Source organism: Leptopilina heterotoma, unplaced genomic scaffold (assembly GCF_015476425.1).
Source record: "Leptopilina heterotoma isolate Lh14 unplaced genomic scaffold, ASM1547642v1 Lhet_11, whole genome shotgun sequence".
Taxonomy (NCBI): Eukaryota; Metazoa; Arthropoda; class Insecta; order Hymenoptera; family Figitidae; genus Leptopilina; species Leptopilina heterotoma.
In genome coordinates this window covers 2,843,269-2,851,197 of record NW_025110829.1, presented here as the reverse complement: position 1 = coordinate 2,851,197, position 7,929 = coordinate 2,843,269, and positions in this window count along the sequence as shown.

The following is a 7,929-nucleotide window of genomic DNA, read 5'->3' as shown; positions in this document are numbered from 1 at the left end:
CATGGACGTTTCTCGTGCTTTTATATGAAGCTGCCTTCGAGGACCCTGAATCGTTAATATAATCATTTATTGCATACCCTTCTAACAAAAGCTATTGTACTTTTTTTGTACAAATGTATTTTTATACAATTGAAACACAGGAATTTAGAAAAAATCCAAAATTCAAAAGGTTACAAATAAAAATGACTGATTGAAAATGACGTTAATGTTACTGCTGCCATAGCAACAAATAAAGATTAACAACTGAAGTGATTCAGTAAGAACATTTTGAAAATTATGTTTGTCGGGAAAATGGTTGTCGGGAAGAAGGATTGTCGGGAAAATAGTTGTCGGGAAATAGGATTCGGGAAAATGGTTGTCGGGAAATAGGATTCGGGAAAAACATTTGTCGGGAAGAAGGTTTGTCGGGAAAAAGGCTTTCGGGAAATAGGATTCGGGAAAATGTACGGTAACGATAAATTTTTGATAACGTTCTGACTTATTTCCATTTAAACCAAATATAATTTATTTGAGTTAAATAAAAGCATATTTGTCTCAGACTCTACTAAAATATTTATTTTGAAGAAAAATTTTATTTAGCACAAATAAATGTTTTATTTGAACTAAATAAAATTACTTTGAAATAAATGAATTTTTTATTTGAACTAAATAAAATTTATTTGAAACAAATGAATTTTTTATTTCAACTAAATAAAATTTGTTTTAATCAAATAAATTTTTATTTGAAATAAATAAAATTTATTTGAAACAAATAAATAATTAAGTAGGTTCTGAGTCAAATGTTTCTTTTCTCTGGGTGTATTTATTTGTTGACTTGTAATTGAAAAAATCTAAGAACTCGCTTCTGTTTTAAATATTTGTGCAATTAATTTTTATTTTTCTCATTAAAATTTTACTACACTCATTTTTTTAATTTAATATTTTTGACTATGATATATTATATTTATATTTTATTTTGAAATTAATTTAAATCAATTAAATTTTTTTAAATCCCTAAATTATTGATTCGAATAGAGTTTATTGGATTTAAATATAAATTATTCGTTTGAAATAAATATTTGTTTGCTAATTGTCAATGTAATCGATTATATGAGTAAAAAATAATTTGTTTTAATCTTTTCAGAAAAAAATGATCTGAACTAAATAGTAAATTTTTAAATCTGTTAAAATTTACACCCAGCGAAAAGATATATTTGACTCAGAATCTACTAGACTTTTTATTTGTTTCAAATAAATTTTATTAAGTTCAAATAAAATTTGATTTGGCTCAAATATAAATTTTATTTATGTTGAATAAAATTTTTATTTAAAAGTTTAAAACAAATAAATAACATAGTTGGTTCTGAGACAAATATACGTTTATTTAACTCAAATAAAATGTATTTGATTTAAATAAAATTTGTTCTGGGTGTACTGATTCCTGATTAAAAATACTTTCTGTTGATAAATTATAATAAATTATAATTGATTTGACAGCAAACAGTCAGTTACTAATTCAAATTAGTTAACATTTTTATTGATTCAAAGAAAACAATATTTCTTAAAATTTTTGTGTAATCGGACTTTTTTGATTAATAAAAATAGAATAGAAATAATAAAGTAAAAAAAATAGAAAAAAATAGAAAATAAATAAATAGTAGAATAAAATAGAAAAATAGTCTCAACAAAAATTTTTACATTTTGAAGTTTGATATTTAGTTCAGGTCATTGTTCAGAAAAGTTTTTTTCTGAAAAGACTGGAAAAATTATTCAACTAAAAATTTTTTATTTATAGAGTTGTTTAATTGCGAATATATATTTTTTCCATATTAAATTTTGTAATTTTTATATAAACCTTTTTTTCTACTTCTGAGAGGAAATTTAATTTCTAGCAAATTTTAATTATCTTTTTAGGAATTGAAACTGAAAAATTACGGTAAATTTCAGAAACTTAAAAAAACATTTCTTTCTCTATATTTTAAAAAACTAATGAACACAAATGTCTAAAAGTTGTCAAACCAGATTCTCGTATTGACGATTCTTTCCAAGGTCCTTTTTTTGTAATGTTTATATGAAGGAACCAGAAATTGGTGTGCATTTATATGGTTGAGTAGAACATTCTTTTGGAAAAAACTTAATATAGTTGTATTTTAGAAAATTAGCTGAAAATTTGATATTATATCATCAATATTTAAATACAATGATATTCACGGTAAGTTAAAAAATTTGGTTCCTACTTTTCTTTAAAAAAAAACAAATACTTTTAAAAACTGTATACGGTACACGTGTATTGACGTCATGACGGTTTCATGACCCTTTAAAAAACCGGTTTATATTGAATCTACATTTCTTTTTGTTTCATTTATTCATTGCTTACAATAAAAAAGTACGTATTAGGGAAACCGATACTCTACTTATTTTAATTAAATTCCTGTTTCAGTTTAAAAAAAAATACAATGAGAACCAAATGCAAAAAAAGAAAATAAATAAGGAAGAGAGATTCATCTAATTTATACAATTAGATAACTGCGTATTTCAATGAATACTTTTTTAATCAATTTTTTATTTATGGATAATTGTTTCTTCATGATTTACATATTTCTTTCCATTGAAATTTGACATTTATATTAAATTGAATTGAAAGAAATGTAGAATGTCAATAAACTATATTTGAATGAAAATATTAAATATTAATTTGAAGGCTATAATAAATATTTTTTCTGTGATGATGTATGAAAATTTTCCCGATTCGAATATAATTTTTTTAATAAGCAAAATGGCTTTTCCCTGTTTTAAGTTGTGATATTTAATTATTTTTGAGAAATTTTAAAATTCATTTTTATACGAAATAAAGTGAGTTTATTGCATTTAATGGAATAGAAGCAGGTATTTTCCTGCTTCCTTTGGCAAAAATATTCAGAACAGGAAAACCTTCACTATTATCATATAATGATCTATTCAGTTCGTGTCTCAACGTTTTTTTCTCTCCGCTTAAAATACATCAAGTTGAGAAAATGTATAGGTATATACTGACTTTTCTTAGTGACATCACTATAAAATTACACTCTCTTGGTATTATTGTCTGCGCGTGTTATTAACCTTTCAAATGTTGCGAATATTCTTCGAGCGATTTTTATAAATTATTCAAATTCAAAATCATTAAAATTTAAAGTTCATTTAAATTTATGTATCTCGATGCATTATTATTATAATTTAGTATAAAATTGAACGCCTATGATTATAGATTCAGGGGGAAAAGTGTGCAGTAACTTTTTACTATTTATAAACTAATGTCTGGAATTTTGGTGCACTTTTCGTAACTTTTACTATTTTTGAATTAACTTTCACTAACGATAGTATATTTTATACTGAAATTTACTTCGGAAACAGTAAAATTCGCTCTGGCTATAATAAAAGATATTAAAATGGCATTGAAATTTTATTACTAAAAGTAAATTTTACTAAAATTTACTAAATTTGAAAAAAAGTTTATAGGAAAATGATAAAACAAATTATACATTCAGACAAATGGATTTAGATAAAAACTTGTCTAATGTTTTAAAATAGAAATGGTTTTCTTATTATAGAAAGTTTAGCAAAAAAAAATACAATGAAAAACTAGAATAATTATCTATAGAGTATGGATAAAAAAATTCATTTAAAACAATACCTAAATTTAAAATTAAAATATCAACAAACATAAATTACAATAAGCTGAAAATAAAAATAATAAAAATAAACTTAAATAGAAAATTTCAAAAAACACAAAATTACAATGAATTGAGAATTAAAACATAATACAAAATTTGAATCGACCTTGATATCAAAATATAAATAAATTATTTGACGAAAAAAAAAAATATTGAAAAATTGCAAACTTTATTCCGGAAATAGTAAAAAATACTAAAAGTGTACAGAAATTTTAATGCCAAAAGTAATTTTACTAAAATTTTTTAAAATAATTAAATTTATTTCGGAAATAGCAAAAGTTACCAAAATTGCACATAAATTTGACTACTGACAGTAGATTTTATTAAAGTTTACTAAATTTACTAAAATTTATTATCTTATTAAAAAGATATAAATAAAAGCGTTTTAAAATTCCAGAATTAAGGTATATATTAAAAATAGTCAAAATTGTTAGAATTTATGAAAAAATTTTGACTTAAAAATAAGAAATCTTGTCAAATAGATATAAACAGTAAAATTTACTTGGGAAATAGTAAAATTACTAGAATTGTACAGAAATTTTACTAACAAAATTAAATGTTACTGAAATTAATTAAATTTACTAAAATCTATTAGAAATAGTAAACTTTATTTCGAAAATAGTAAAAGTTGACAAAATTGCACAGAATTGAGGGAAATTTTCTAATGGCCCTTTATTGGTTCTACCTAGATTTCCCCTTTATTAACTTGGTCCTAGCTTGTTTATCCTTGTAGGGCCTAGGTTGAAACGTCACGCTCTTCTAGCCTGGTTCTACTTAGAGAATCTAGTTAGGCCCAATAAAAGGAACAGTTTAATTAACTATTTAAAAAAAATTATTTATTCTTATTTATTATTATTGAGATTCATTATTTCATCTTTTTTTTACCTACTTTTGTTATCATGTAATTTATAATACTTAATTTCTATATACTAACAGAGAAAAAATCCCCACACGTTGGGAGTTGAACGCACGACCCTAACATTCGTAAACCGATAACCTAACCACTTAACCACGCTCGCTAAGTACGATGCGTTGCATGATACTTCAGGTTATTCTTGTCATCATAAGTCATATGAATATTTCCATTATAAATGCCTCAAAATAATAAAACTGAAGTCAGTAACATTTTCGTTGACGCAAAATGAGAAAAGAATTTTTTTAAAGATCAAGATGCAAATAATTTCTGATAAAAAGAACTTAATTGTTCTTTTCATTACATCCTGCATAGATTTTTAATCCAATCGGGGAGGGAAAGTCAATTGTTATTTAAGAATTGAAGTTTTTATCTCATTTCGTCGACGTAAACGTTGGAAACTTCAGTTTAATTCAACAAAATATGATTTTAACAGAAGTTAACAAATCCGTGAACGGTTTTAAAAATTTAACTTGAAAAATATATTGTAATAATGAAAATTTTAATTGAGTTAATTAACTTAAGCTTAAATCAAAGCTCATGAAACTTTAAATAAATCTTTAATGTCAGCAGTTTTTCAATGTTGGGCGCAAAAGTTTACTGAACATTGCATGAAGTAAAAATTTTTTTTAATTTAAATGAATTTTTTCTTTAAAGGAGGAAGTTTAAAGAAAATTTTAAAAAGTTTTGAAAAACTTAAAAAATTAAAGAAAATTGTAAACATTTATGCAATGTTTAGTCAACTTATGCGCCCAACATTGAAAAACTGAAGACATTTAAAGATTTATTTTAACTTTCATAAGCTTCGGAACTAAGGATATGCTGTAAATATACTGGTGGCCAAAGAGAAATCAACATAACCTTTAAATTCAACTGATAAATTAGTAAATTTGACTATGTCATATTTTTATACAACAGATTAAATCAGTAACTTATATTTTACTAATCGAATCAGAAACTTTCTACTAATTATCAGTAACTCAATTCTGATAATAGCAATTAGTAGAATTCTACTGATAATCTGTCAAATTTTACAAATGAAAAGTTAAAAGTAAACATTTCAGTTCAATATTGTCTCAATCTTGCTATGAGATGTTTAAATATTACTTCAAATTACACATAAACAATTACTGATACATATTTTTAAATATATTTATAACTTATAATCTAACAAGAAGCTCTAGCTATTACCAAGCTAGGGCCAGGTTAAGGTACATTCCAAGCTAGGACCATTATAGACCCAATAATCAATATTGGCAAACCTTGGCAATTTCCACACGGGTTTACAAAAATTTATCCAAAATTGTAAAAATTACATTGTAAATAGTAAAAGTTATTTTACTAACAAAATTAAATTTTACTAAAGTTTACTATTAAAATTTTAATAGTAAAGGTTACTTTTTATTGCGTCTAAATAAATTTTACTTCGAAAATATTAAAAGTTGACAAAAATAGCAAACCTTTGTTATATAGTAAAGATAAAGAAAAAGTTAAAAAATTTAAAAATTTATTTAAGCTAGTAAAATTTACTCTAGATATAGGAAAAATTACTAAAATTGCACAGAAATTTTACTGAAATTAACTAAAATTCATTTAAAATTGTATAAGTTGTCATAATTGCACAGAAATTTTACTAATGTGAGTAGATTTTAGTTTTAGATTTACTCCGAAAATAGTAAAAGTTTCTGAAATTGCATAAAAATTTTACTACCAAAGGTAAATTTTACTAAAACTAACTAAACCTTATTAAATTTACTAAAATCTGTTAAAAATAGTAAAACTTACTTCGGAAATATTAAAATTTACTAACATTGCACATAAATTTTACTACCATAAAGTAAATTGCATAGATTTTTTGCTACCGAAAGTAAAATTTACTAAACGTATTAACATTAATTTAAGATAATGAAAGTTACCAAAAATATACTAAAATTGCAGACAGCTTAGAGGCTTTTCTTTGTGAATAGCAAAACAAAATTAAAAATTTACTTTTAATTTCGTTTCGGGTCGATCGGAATATTTGAAGATGTTATTAAAGTAAAAAACAGGTTTTTAATTTCTAAATTCAGTTTTTTTTATTTCCTTTCGGATCAACACGAAACTAAATTCAGTTTATTAATTAAGTTTTTTATCAACTTGGAAACCAAAACGAAACTAAACTTTCGTGACTGTCTCTTGTTTAAAAATTGTAGTTTGAAATTGCAAATTTTTTTTTATAAGAAAAAAATCTTTTGTTTACTTAATTTTTTCTTTAAATTATTTTCATCAAAAATGCAATACTACAATTTTTACATGAAACATTTAAGTGTAGAAGTGATTGAAGGTCTGAAAAGAAATGAACAAATGATAAGAAGTAAAAAAAAAGAGAAAGTTTTGTATAAAATTATTGGGGATAAGGTCAAGTTGGAGACAAGAAAAGTGTCGATGATTTTGTTAAATTTTTTTGTATGGATAGTATAGGGAAATTTTATTATTATATTTTATATTGAAGAGGCACACATGAACATAATACTGTATGTAATAACAATCATTGACTCATTACGTAATCTCGATTTACTGTCTGATTAGGTCAAGTGGTGAGAACAATAGAAGGTATCTATTCAACCACTAACCACGTAGCCTTTAGATTCCTCATAGCCCTATTACGATCTTAATCTGCGACATCCGTGGGTAACCTTAGCCGCTGCGCCACACTGTCCAAATTTCCGGTTGTCAAAAAATATTTAAAAAAATTTATAAATGAACAACAAATCAATTTAACTGTCTATTAATAATTGCCGACAAATTACTTTACACTCGAATTAAATTTTTTTAAGGGATAAATAATAAAGTTATTTTCTAATTTAAAATAATTTTCATATTTAGTAACATTTCTAAGGTTAAGTTCACCGATATTTTCTACAATATCAAGGAAATAATTTAAATATTCTATAAAATTGTTTTTATAGTAATTTGTTTTCGAGGAATTCAATGGTTATCAAATGAAATCAGTCAGAAATTATTTTAACCTTTTTTGAATTTTTATTTTTTGGTAGAAATTGGTAGATTTTGAAATCCATGTATAATTTTGTAGAAAACATGTTTTTATATCCACAAAAAAATTGCCGAATGAAAAGAAATGATTTTTCCTATTTTTGAAGCACTTAAAAACAAAACAATTGTTTTCAGGTTGAAAATGCTAGAAAATACCATTTTCATCCAATTTTTTTATTTGCAAATTCATTTACTTATTTTTCTAGTAACTAATTTAAAAAATAGTAAAAATAAATTTTTTTCATTCAGCACCTTTTTGTAGATATAAAAACATAATTTTTCGGTACAAAATAA